We start from the raw sequence: 12,225 nt of genomic DNA on the forward strand, positions 1-12,225 counted from the left end.
TAATGTCTCCACAGTCTTACAATTCCTAAAAGTGTCTGCACTGCCTACAAATGAGCTGCATTAATATAAACAGCATGTGAGTGTCCAGAGAGCCTGTAAAACAAAAGCCCCTGGAACAGACCTTAGCTAAAAAGTGCCACTCTCTGATTTAAAAAATAAGAGCTGGTAACTATTTCACAGTTGATTAGTTTGCCAAGAACCCTTTCCAATGTTTTGATCCCACTATCTTGAATCCCTGGTTTAGATATCTGGAGGGAAAACAGGAGCTTGTTCGAGAAGTCTGGAGCCAGCCTGCGCTGTGCCCAATGCTGGGGTACCAGGCAGCCCGCGCCAAGTCCCAGAACTGCCTGGTTTCACCAAAATCCAGCAGCCTCCAGGCAGAGAGGATAAAATAACCTGCAGAGACTGACACATTCAAACAGGGGATCACTAACAGGTACGCACAGGAAACCCCACTCAATGTGGGCTCATTGGCTCAGGTCCTGAGTAAACACGTTCATGCTATAGATATGTACTGTTACAAATCCAGCACTGTTCACTTACAGCGCTTTGCAGAGGAATGAGTGAGATTAAAATAAGCTGTACACTGCATCTTATCTCCATTTTAAGAATGAGCGAGTTTCTTAACCTCTTTGTCTCAGTTTCCAAGGCTACAAGTGAGGCATGACAAAGGCAGGAAGAAAACCCAGATATTTTTTGACTCTCGGTTTTTTCTTTTTTTTATTGCTGTTCTGTCATCTTATCTTCCTAACCTCTGGGATTTAGCTATTTAAGCATAGATATTATCCTACGTTCAGCCTGTTTTCTTGGTGATCCTAATCAGTTTTTCTCTATGCAAATCTGGCCAATTGTTTGGTGATTAAATTTGATCACTTCTTGCTTATATGCACGTAAAAATAATCAAGGAAACAATACCCTGACCGGCACTAGCAGAGGAAAGGAGACATTCCTATAAAATAAAGTCAAACGAAGCAATTTTTAAAGGTATGCAAATAACGTGAGAGAAGACAGGAAACCACATTTAAAGTGTAAATCAAACCCATTGTTTTGTAAAATTTCTGGAAAAGCTTTGAAAAATGGCTTTTTCTGCTTTTCTCTTGCAGAATTTCTTTGTTCGCTACAAAAGGGAAAACAAAGCAACAGGGAAATGAAGTGATGTTCCTGCTCTGGCAGAGAAGTAATGAAGCCTCCTCCCCCCTCCAAAGGGGATCACAGTTTGCCAGCTTTGGCAGTCACCCTAGCATTTAAAATAGAAATGAATCCCAAAATGCGATTTGGCAAAGGCCCGCTGAAATATTCAGCGTTTTCCTCCTTTCCCACTTCCCTTCTACCATTTAATAACCTCGAGAGATGCCTGCAGACACCTCGGGGATGAAAGGCGCCCGTGGCACACACGCAGACAAAGAGCCCCGTGAACTTTAACACACATGGAAACCACGGATCAGACAGAGCAGCTCCTTGTATGGCCACGGCCCGAGCGCTGGGACACTTCCAACAGCTGCTCTGCTCCTTGCACAGCCTGAGCTCCCTGTGCCTCCCCAGACCCGAAAGCATCAGCTCCTCCGGCGCTGGCAGAAGCCAATGGGACCAAATTTTGCCGCAGGTTCCAGCGATTTTTCAGCACGTGCAGGCAGAGATATGGTTCTTGTAACACTTCAGTTTTCGCCTGCACGGAGGTGAATCCTACAAGCCAGAACACACGGTATTTTCGGGATATGCTGGGTTGAAAGAGAGAATAAAGAAAATACAAGTGCAAAAGATGAGGGATGAATCGAAGATGTGAACCCTTCAGAGGGAGATCTGAATCCACTGCCAGAGTGAAGGGTGCTAGCTGGAGTAGTATGCAAGGACCTTCACTCAAAATAATGGCTTTGGAAAAAAAAACCAATATGAACGATACTCAGCACTGGGCGGGACAGCAGGCCAGCTGTCACAGAAAGCATGTCTGATTAACGGAGGTACTGAGCTCCAGGAGAAGGAACCATGACAGTTCAGCTTGAAAGAACTGTCTTCAACAAGAGGAGCAGGTTGTGTGACATCTACATCCACTCCTTCACTGGGCTTTACTGACTTCTCTCTGACTAGGAAGTGTTGTATATAAATTAATCCATCTTATTCATTCACAGAATAAAAGCTATTAAGTATTTGAACCCACAAAATGTTAGCTTCAACATGCAAGCAGCCAGCCAGCTGACTCATTCATACCACAGTTCCAGTTTGAAAGGTGGGCAAAATGTCTCATTTATTTATGCAACAGCAACACATTACCAAAGTAATTCTGTTCAGGATCTTGTGACAAACCTCCAGAAAATGTCAGCACCAAAATTCTCTCATTCCAAGGGTAACGAAACTTTCCAAGCATCAACATTTGTCTTCTGCATGTTTTAAGCTTTGGAATTTTTATAATCACATCCCTTAGCCTGAGTCATTTCTACTTTGCTATCAATGAAACTGTTCAAAGGCAGCAGCAGGAAGACTCAAAAGATTGATTTTACAGATCATTGGTCCAGGCAGTGTTTGTAAACTGCTGACCCCAGCCATGGAGAATTGCTAGGGCCTTGCACATCGAAGGGAGACTTCCAGTTTAAAACTCATTTGAAACCTGTCAGGTTAGCCTGACAGTTTTCCCCAAAAAAACCCCCAGCTTTTAAAGGAGTTCATTCTAGATGAGTCATATTAGCCCACACAAGCAAATCAGCACATTGTTCTGATTTCCCCTCCCTAAAATGCATCGTGTCCTCAGTACAATGCTACTGCACAAATAACTCGGGACTTGCCAATAGCTACCACCAAGCTTCAATTACAGCAGTCCTATTTTGTACATTCACGAATCAACAAGAACTAAATCAGCCTGCTAAAAACCAGCCAGTACTTCAAAATCTCCAGTGAAGATTAAGAAATAAATCTCTGCAATAAAGCATTAGCCAGCTCAAAAAGAGCCTCATTTTCTTGCTTCATGATAACAATGTGGTACATACATGAAAACTGCTGTGCATAAGAAATTACAGAAAGCACCAACTGATTGTAACAAATTATTTTTTAATGCAGCTCATTGCTATTAAATGTTTCAGACTATGTAATAGTATTTCTACTTTGCCTTCTTGACTGCTCTTTCCAATTGATTCAGCTCCACAAGTGAGAACGTTTGCATTCCCAAAGCTTTTGTCACTGGCAGCATTTTGTTGAGAACGCTATGCCCCATTTCAGAGTTCAGTATAGTTTACAGAAGAGTTAAAAAAATTGAGGGTGCACGTCATTCTGCTAATCATTCTCATCTTATTAAGCTTTTGTCGTGGCCTGACAATACCAAAAGACTTGAATGCATGTTACTGTTTTGCAAGCAGACTGCTTTCTTTTGTCATAAATGATGGAAAAGGTGATCCTGAGGTTAACGAGGAAAATTGTAAAAATTGGGCTTCCTTACTTACAAGTATTTATTCAGTCTCTGACTTGGAGTTTAAAGGCAGGATCTTCCATGCTCTAAAAAAAGCAAAAATCTGTTTTAATCCAAAATTTTAAATTTCAGATGGGAGAAAAGCACCTAGATTAAATAATCATAAAACTGAGCAACAAACCAAGCATCATCCCAGTTCCCAAGTTTTCCCCATCGCTGAACAATACAGAAATGAATTCCAAAGATGACTCCCAAATCACATTTTAAGTATTCAGCCATAAGCAAAGCAAATACTCATCAGTGGGTTGGACTGCAAGCTTCTGATATGCAAGGCAGCTCTTGCAGCTCCCAGAGAGAAATATTTAACTGGCAAAACGCATGCTTGCTCTGAACTGACTAACACATGACCTGGCATGTGCTTTGACAGCAAGTTATTCAAGAAAGATGACAATACAACAGAGTTTCCAAAACAAAATACAGCAGGGCCAGGATAAGCCTTTGGAAATACAATTTGTGATGTAAAGCCATAAATCTTTAACATTTAAACTAAAGACCTGAAGCTTTTAGAAACAGCAGCCTCACTGCTGAGGTTAGAAGACATTCCCATGCTCTATTATGGCAACTAAAAAAATATTTACCATGGTTCTTTTCAAAAGGCTGGGTTAGCAAAATGAGTAAGACCATGAGAGCCTTCTGGGTCCCCTTTTAAACACAGAATAATTGACTTCAGGCAAGCCAAGCTTTTAGTTCTCTCATTTGTAGAATCAGTAAATGATGGAGTTCTGGGTTTAGATAGGAGTTGACTCCAAAGGCTCTGCTGCCTCTCTGCTTCCAACACACAGGCAGCTGGGATGCTCATTAAAAGTCTCCTCAACCAGCACTTTAAAGGAAAAAATACTTTAGCAAACCAAAGTCCTAGCAAATTTCTGGAAAGATGAGCACTTCAGTCACACTCTCCAGACAGTGAAGTGTTTTTGTATCACCCCTTCCTTCTACTGTACTGCTCTGAAGATAAAAATGGACTCTTCCCCGAACATGAATGTAGCAGAAATTCAGCACTACTCCCTAAGCCAGCATTAATAGTCACTTCAAACAAATATACATGTAAAATATACATATCCACATCCAGATAAATCTGAGCAGACACACACCATTCTCAGGATGAAAACAAAAAATGTCCCTTCTTTGAATGAAAAGTTTGTACAACATATTTTTTCCCAATAATGCTAAGAGAAGTTGATTTTGAGATATAAATATTTTTTAAGCTGTAGATTTCAGAGCAACAGTGTAGAATCATCACATCTGTCCAAATATTCATGGCCAAAGATATTTACAGAGAGTCCCCTTGAACCATTGACAGAAATTTTAAAGCTTAACTTCCACAAATACTAAAATGGATCAGTCAATAACTGTTCCCTATGAAACTATTAACTTATTTATACACATAAGATATGAAATCACAGAAGCTGGTGCGTGGAAATGCCAGAACTGACTGGTTTGCAGAGCCAAACAACAAAATAAGCCAGAGCACTTAAAACTGTTTCTTCAATTCAGGCACTTCTTTTTTCTCCAGCCAAAAGACACTCTCTTTTCTAAGTGATTGCCTTTTTGTCCAATTCCAAAGCAGGTCCTTCAGCCCTGAGTTTGCTCTGTCCACCAGCCTTTAATTATGAGTCGAAAAAATAAAGCAGAGAAAATGAGTAATTTGAATACAAGTTCTAAAACCTAACAGCTTTGACAGTCTGTGCCAATATTTCTTCAGAAAGTTGTAACTTTATACAGAGCAAATTCTAATAATTTTGAATTCTATAAGCATTAAAGAAAATATTTCCTACTCAAAACATTGCAGAGTTAAGGCTCCCAAACAAACTGGGGGGGATTAGAGGCGTTACTGAGCTAGAATAAAGGGAAATGTATCCATTTTTACATGTCTACAAGCAGCAAATAATTTATGAATGCAAAATAAAAACTTGTGGTCATGCTCAGAACTTAAAAATCTCAAATGTGATGTAATAAAAAGCACAAAGCTCAAGAGAGTTGCTCATCTGAAAAATATGAAAAAAACCCTTTCAAAACAACATATTTATTCCAACCCATCTTAGAGAGGCAGAAGAGACCACATTCCCTCTATCTGCACATTGTGTGCAGCTTTTCCAAAAGGAAATGTTTATCCCAGGTCCCAGCACACGCTGTGAAGCAGTGCAGGCGCAGTGGGGTCACACCAATTAGCAAAGCAGCATTCAGAAAGAGTTGTCTTCATCATCAGACGCCTTCACTTTCCTCTCTCATGGTAAAAATAAAGGCAGACCTCCATTTCAATATTTTTTCCTTACCTAAAGGCCAGATCACTGATTTTTTCAGGTGCAGCACAATTAAATTCAAGACTGACATCCCTTTTGTTCTCTGTATATTCTGTTCCTAAACGCTGCTGCCATGTGCACTCCAGGACTATGGAAGTGAGGAGCTCATGGGGTTTATAGACAGCTCCTTTATCAGCCTGAGGAAGGCACCTCAGGAAGATCTGACGGTCCATTCTAATTTTTAAGCTCTCAGAACAGAACCTGAGTCTAGTTCATCTCTCAAATTAATGAGTGGAGTGTCTTTGGTGTGGTGTGACATCTCTCCTTTCCAACCTCCATCACAAACCCACCGCCAGAAAACGAGAATGTCCAAGAAAAACTTACAGGTGCAGGCTGATGACTGCAAGTGCACCTCTGAGACAGCAAATCCCCTCCCACTGGTGCCAGGAAGGATCCAGGAGCTGCCCAGGCTTTGAGCTGTCCTCTGGCTGTCATTTTTCTGAACTTTGTAGCAGATTATGCAGCTGGGGCAGATATTTTACCCTGCATCATCCAATGAACATTTGTATGTCTGATACACATTTACCTTGCTTGCAGAACAATTACTCCAAGAAGCAATGGAAAAATAGTGATGGAAAAGAAACCTTGACCCATGTGGCAATGTCAATTTAATATAAGTAGCTGAAACCTGTGGATTTTAAAATACCCTAAGTTACCCTAAGACATTTGTAAGCTGGCAGGTGAAAGTAAAAAAAACAAACCAAACCAAAAAAATAAAAACCCACAGAACACAAAAAAACCCCAGCTCTTGCCTCACATTCACAGTAGGAAAGAAAAAGTTTTTAGATTACAACTGTTCCCATTTAATTTGAAACACCAGCTTGAATGGACGAGCATCTCTGTCATTATCAGCCAGAGAAACCCAGGAAGCCACATCCATCTCCCACGGAGAGCCTGGATGGGACGGTGTTGCTCTACAGCATCCACATTGATGACAATGCTATCATTTTGGGAAAAGCAGAGCTTACCTTGGTTTAGAAACTGATACTGATTTTCAGTTATTTCACTTGTTCAGTAATTTTTTTATCCACAGTTTGGGTATTTGGATCCAGCACAACCACTGCAGCTATGAATTGAGTACTGGCTGCTTATTTTTCCAATGTATTTTCAAACTTCTATTGTGATTATTTGATTGAAAATGTACACTAACTCTTCTATTCAGCAGAACACACAAAAAAATTCAATGTGTTATCCATGCAATACAATTTAGTGACTATTAACTGAACTTATAACCCCCTCAGTAAGCTGTGCTTGCTGCTAAAGACAACCATGTTCATTCTATGGATTCAAATTTCCTCCTGTGTTCTAGAGATCTCATTCTGTTTGGGTGTTTAAATACTTTCTAATGAAAGCACCCCAAGTTAGGTTTCTATGTAGACAGACCAATATTTAATATGCAAAGAACTGCAGAAGCTGAACTCCAAGGAGAAAATCCAATTATGTAATACTTGATATATTAAATCTAATTCCCACTTATTCAAATGCTTTGGTATATCACCTGTTTACTGTTATTTCTCCTAAGAATTACTAGTGTATGCATGCAGCTTCCAGCTGCCCCAGCAGTTGTGTAGGAATATTTTAGAGAACACCATGATTCCACAGCATTTCCATTATCCCCTCTGGGGGGACTGAGCAGAACTCCCCGATAACCTGTGCTGGTTATCTTTTCCACCACGTTTCTGTACAACACTGCTTCTCACCCTGCACATTCGGCTTCAAAAGGTCTGTCTGCTGCTATCTCCATCGTTCAGGAATAGCACTGTTGATTTACACTGATAAACAAAGATAATGTACAACCATAAGCAACGAAGTCAATTTGCAAAGGACACGGTAGGAAAAAAAACCTGCAATGTTATCACCATTATGTACTACAGAGAAAAATTACAGCCTTGTGGGGAAAAAAAAAAAGGTGAGGGGTGAGACCTGGGCACCTTTTTTCATGCACCACTTCTTGCTGTTTACAACATTATGCAATCCAGTATGATTTGCAATTGTGTATATAAAGAATGTATTTACTGAATCCCCTTGTGATGCTGATGGCAATGGCCATCAGAAAGGAACCTGATTCAGCTTCTCTCTTTGAAAGCAACAAACAATCAAACACTTCCCACACTCCAACGAGCAGAACAACAGAGAATTATGCAAAACATGGGAGAACTCACCATGACTAAAGCCCCAGTGAGGTTGAGGAATCTCCATCTAAACCAATCTGCAATCTCACCTTAAGCTGTCGCAGGAGGTTTTTCATGGCAACTGTTACTAACAGTGTCTCTCTATCAGCTGCTAAAAACAGGTACTTTATGTACCGGAGTGCAACACTCCTCCTGATGCACCAGCTACTGAACAACCCGGCTAAAAGAACCAACCACCCTTGCAGGAGATTTGCTGCTGCTCTGAGCAGATAAGTAGGTTAACTTGTAAGGAACCACGGCCCAGCACCGTGCTGCCAACAGGTTCATGGAGCAAGACAGCAATTGGAACAACAAACTACCTTGCAAGAGATTTGCTACTGCTCTGAGCAGAGAAGTGGGTTAACTTGTAAGGAACCATGGCCCAGCACCGTGCTGCCAACAGGTTCATGGAGCAAGACAGCAATTGGGATAGGGCAGCTGGACCCACCACAGCTCACGGGGTAAAGAAAGTACAGGGCAAGCTCTGAGCTCTGTTTCTACTGACATCTTCTCTCACAAGGATGCTGCCTTTGCTGCACAAGAAATATTTACCAGGCAGAATTCAGAGGCACGGGAGCCTCAGCGAGCTCTGCCCTAACACGCCTTCATTTTCTGCGCTTCCCAAGCCATCTTCTCTAGCCAAAAATACTGTCCTTTAAATCTGAACCTGTCTCACTTCAAGGCCTGCAAGAACAATTTCAAATTTTTGTTGTTACTATTGAGAGGTATGTTATTGACAGCTTCATTAGCAGCAGAGCAGGTTTGAGACTTCTTGGTAATAATCAAATATTCCAAATTAAAAAAAAAATAAAAATCACAGTATGAAAATACAATGTTACATATATAAAGCTCTAAAATAGTCAGCATTTTTGCGTTGGATGTTTAACACTAAGTTCAGTGAATTCTTACACTGACTACAACATACCACAAGCTGTTGCACAATCACAGCATGTGTAAACGATCACACTGGCAGCTTTCATGTGCCCCCCACTCTCTACATCTTCACTAGGAGCTGCCTCCCTGCTTCTAAAAACTGAGAATGTCTACAGTTTACAGAACAAAAGTCATTAAATAAACCATCTCCTCCAAAGATCATGCCAAATGGCAGGAGTCACGCTCCTTAACCATATAGTTACAGACTTAAAAGTCTCAGACTGGGGAATATTGTGCAACCTGTTTTTAAGGGAAACTACCCAATCTAGATGAGGAAGGCCCAGAAGGACAATTAGCAAGGTTTAAAGCAAATGGAAAAACAATTACACAACATGACTTACTCCCCCGTGGAAAACTCCAGGACTAATATTTATTCTCTCTGAGCCTGTATATATTTGCATTAAACTTCAAACTTTATTAAAGCAATATTGATGTAATTCTGAGCCTTTACAGAGGGAATCAGGGATTTTGACAGGATGCCAAACAGGCTAAAAGGGCACTCTGCAGAAGAAGATTCAGGGCTAAAACAGGACAGAGAGGAAGGCATTATTGAGGGGGGAAAAAAAAAGGTGCTAAGAGACTTAACAGTTACCCAAGGATGGCTTCAGCTCCAGAGGCACTGAAATTTGAAGTGTCTCTATTACCTTCAGACACACAATTCTGAATTTCCCAGCCAATTTGGGGGAAGATCACATACTTTTAAAACTATACTTCCTTCTTCTTGCTGCATCACAAAAGCCCCCAGATAGGACACCAATAAGTATAAAAGCAGAACAATGATACTCACTAAGAGGAAATTTGGCAGCTGAGACAACAATAAGAGCATCTGTGATATGTACAGAGACTTATGCTAAGAGGGAATATACATGAAGTCAGTGTGGAAGGATGTCTATATTTGTTCATGTTTATAATGTAAGATTTAAATATCTTTTAAATACGTTTGAAGGCTTTTCTGACAGAAAGACCCTCAGAGCTGGAAGACTGGATATAAATATATACACGCAGAATTTACATCTCCTGCGTTAGAGAGCATCTTCCTCCTCTGGGGAGCTTTGTAGAGAGCCCTGTGTAAATACAGGCATGCATCCAAGAGGGAACATTTTAGGATTGAGATCAGTTTTACAAAAACATGGAAGGTCAAACTGTGAACACTAAGCAGCTTCCTACAGAACCCCTAGCCAACAATACAATAACCCAAATCTGCCTGAACACCAATAACATTGCTTTGGCAAATCCTGTGCTAGTAGCAGTATTTTCTGAAATAGCACTAACTTTATCAAGTCAGTGATCTTACTTTTTAGCACCACACTGAACTGGCATCTCAGACAAGATGTTACTAAAACAAGGATTGCTAGAAGCCTACAATGTTTAGCCTGGCATGATTTTATCCATTTGTTTACTGCGATTTCAGAAAACTTTGCTAAAAATGTCTCCTGCAGTCAACAGTGACTGCATTAAGACAGTTGAGCATTTTTCAGCATTTATGTTTAAACACATATAAGGCTTTTAAACTGAAATATTACTCCTAAGGAAAATGTGGGATAAAGTCTACAATTGGAAAGATTTTAAAATGCCTTTCCCAGACAATATTTATATTTTTTTGCACTTTATGTGGATAAAGTACTATTTCCCCAGAATCAAAGACTTACAAAAGGAAATCCATTACAGACTGATTACAAAACACTTCTCTGAGTGGTACGGTTTGAAACCGAGTTCGTCCTCATCCTGCACAGCAATATGTGATTACTAGGAGGAGATAAATGATGTGTGAGGATCCCAGGGGTTCTGAAATCCTGTTGTTCTTGTTGTCATCTGAACAGACAAGCCCAAAAACATTTGCGGTAAAACCATTTTGTAACTTGGTGAGTTAACATGGTAACTTTTGTAATGGCTGATGGGGTCCCAAAAGAAATTCAATTCAAAAGAAGGTGACCTCAGAGTTACACCCACTGTGTAGTTTTCCTCTATCCACATTCTGCGCTATCAGGCAATCTCAAATCAACTCAGTCCACTTAAAAAGAAATGGGGAAAGAAATTGCTTGAGTCACTCAGATACTTATCTATCTCAGGCAAAAGGAAAACTGAAAATTTCTTACATGGTTGCTAATTTCTGCTTATGATTTGGAAAACAGAGTCCACAGTGCTAAACCACAATTTATGGAAATTGTAGCTCAAATATTGGACAACTGGTTAGAATTGTTACCAAGTAAAAACAAGTCACTTATCCTTGTCACTGATGTAGCAGAAATTCTAAAGCTGTCACATTCTCCTCAGTGTGCACTGTTGACTTGCTCCACTTTACCCTGCTTTAAAAGAGTGAAAGTCAACCAGCAACTCTTACTTCAGTTTGCAGCCTGTATTTTTCCACTCTAGATTTAAAAGTGTACGGTAATGGAAAATCTGCATTATTGTGCTGATCCATATGAAACAATGGAAATATTTCAGCCTTAGGCCAATGTAAATCCCAGTGCAACTCCTGGTCCTTACACAGCGGCGGTGTGTGGGAGCACAGGAAGGTGGGAAGACTGGTAATGCCAAGAAAGGCTCTGCAGACAAGGTCCCTGCACCAGCCTGTCACAAGTAATACACTCACAGAACGTGTTCCATCCATCCCTCCAGGTATCGGCATGGAGAATCCAAAGCCTTTTCCCGTGGGTCTGGGGCTATACATCTCCTTCTCCAAAATCCATGGTACTTTACATCCATGGAGAGTGGAATTCCCCTCACTGGTGATTTTTGGCTGCCACTAACAGCCAGTAAATTCTACATATGGCTGCAAATAACTTGACATTCTCCCTCTGAACTTTGCTTCAACTACTAAACCACAACACGTTCTACAGATTCTTTTTGTACTCAAAGTGGGTTCAAAACATCTGGAGGTGTTAATAGCAGAAAGATAAGAAAGTTACATTTTCAGTTTCCCTGTCAGGTGTTTCCTTTACAATCTCCTCGCACCGAAGGTACTCCACAGCCTTCTCAGTGCTTTCCACCAGCGCAGCACCATCTCCTCATCACAGCCGAGGCATTTGCATTTCAGTGCCCTGCCCGTAGCCAGATGTCAGCTGTGACACGGAGGGAGCAGCCCGGCAGGATTCCTCGCCTGGATTCCTCGGGAGCTGCAGCAGCACAGGAAGTGGGAGCAGCGTGGAGCTGGCAGGACACAGCCTCACCTCGGAGCCCTCCCTGGCAATCCCGGGGGAACTCTGGAGCTCCCGGCTCAGGGGCTGAGCAAGAGAGGCTCCAACAACCTCACGTACAAAAAATAATAAAGAGAAAGGACTATTAACACGGCCTGAAAGCTAGTCTCATCAGAAAGCAATCAGAAGAAGCGAAGCAGTGACAAGGAGGAGAGCTGCATATCCCTTCA

The 12,225-nt window shown here is 41.1% G+C and overlaps 1 protein-coding gene across 4 annotated transcripts in view; it reads right to left on the reverse strand.

The window, feature by feature from the left end:
* The window catches only part of PEAK1 (pseudopodium enriched atypical kinase 1), a 109,742-nt gene that overhangs the window by 94,991 nt on the left and 2,526 nt on the right, over positions 1–12,225 (reverse strand). For 2 of the 4 annotated variants that reach the window (XM_040077799.1, XM_058422331.1), the window contains exon 2: positions 3,429–3,480. The exons of the other annotated variants lie outside the window; for them this stretch is intronic. The gene's annotated coding sequence lies outside the window, so the exon portion shown is untranslated. The remainder of the gene's footprint in view (positions 1–3,428; positions 3,481–12,225) is intronic. 4 annotated transcript variants of the gene reach the window in all.

Source organism: Hirundo rustica, chromosome 13 (genome assembly GCF_015227805.2).
Source record: "Hirundo rustica isolate bHirRus1 chromosome 13, bHirRus1.pri.v3, whole genome shotgun sequence".
NCBI classification, from domain to species: Eukaryota; Metazoa; Chordata; class Aves; order Passeriformes; family Hirundinidae; genus Hirundo; species Hirundo rustica.